Here is an 846-nt window from a genome sequence, read left to right as displayed (position 1 = left end):
GTCATTTCACTCCACTTTAGCAAGTCAGTAAGAATGAGAGCAAAACACTGCTTTGCAATACTGCATGTATGATGCAGTAAACACTTCCGAACAGGCCTATGAATCATTTTATAGGCTACTTGTGTTTAAATCTGAGAACGCACAAACTTGAGCATTTCATACAGTAATTCTATGCCTATGAATGTTGACCTATTGTGTCCTCGGTTTATATGACTTAATATATCCACTTTATTTTGCAACAAGGAAATAAGCTTCTTTTGTGTGAAAATTTTGATTCATTAGCCCCTTAAATAACTAGTGGAACGACAAAGTGCAGTACACGGTAAAACTATTTGTGCTACAAATCAGTGTGTTTATGATTAAGATAACACATTAAAATAATATGATAACAAATACCAGTTTGCAATTATTAAGCAGCATAACAGACGTGTTTTTGTACATTTAGAAAATGTTGTACATTTACATTGTCATTTAGCTGCAGACGCTTCCAAACGAGGACAATAGTAGTAATCAAACATAGGTTATATATTATGTAAATGGAATATAAAAAGAACAGAGAACACTAGTGTTAAAGGGTAAAGTAAAATAAAAATGTATGTATTATATTATATTGTCACTTTATTTTAAGGTCCAATTAAAATATTAACTATTAACAAACCATTAACTATGCCTCAGTGCTTGGTCTGTGCATATTTCTCTCCTGAAACTTTTGCCTCAATAAACTCCTAATTAGCTGCTTATTTTGCTTAGTGAGGTAGCTGTTAAGTTCAGGTATTGGGTAGGATTTGTGTTATAGAATAAGGTCATGCAGAATATGTGCTTTACAAGTACTAATAAACAGCCAAT

The 846-nt window shown here is 32.2% G+C and overlaps 1 protein-coding gene across 2 annotated transcripts in view; it reads right to left on the bottom strand.

Annotated features, from left to right (window-relative positions):
* Positions 1–846, bottom strand: part of LOC107582596 (calcium-binding protein 8-like) — a 56,693-nt gene that overhangs the window by 8,912 nt on the left and 46,935 nt on the right. The gene's annotated exons all lie outside the window — the stretch shown is intronic.

Source organism: Sinocyclocheilus grahami, unplaced genomic scaffold (genome assembly GCF_001515645.1).
Source record: "Sinocyclocheilus grahami isolate Dianchi unplaced genomic scaffold, SAMN03320097.WGS_v1.1 scaffold46.1, whole genome shotgun sequence".
NCBI lineage: Eukaryota > Metazoa > Chordata > Actinopteri > Cypriniformes > Cyprinidae > Sinocyclocheilus > Sinocyclocheilus grahami.
Note: the sequence above shows the minus strand (reverse complement) of the source record. Positions and strands in the feature narration are given on the sequence as shown.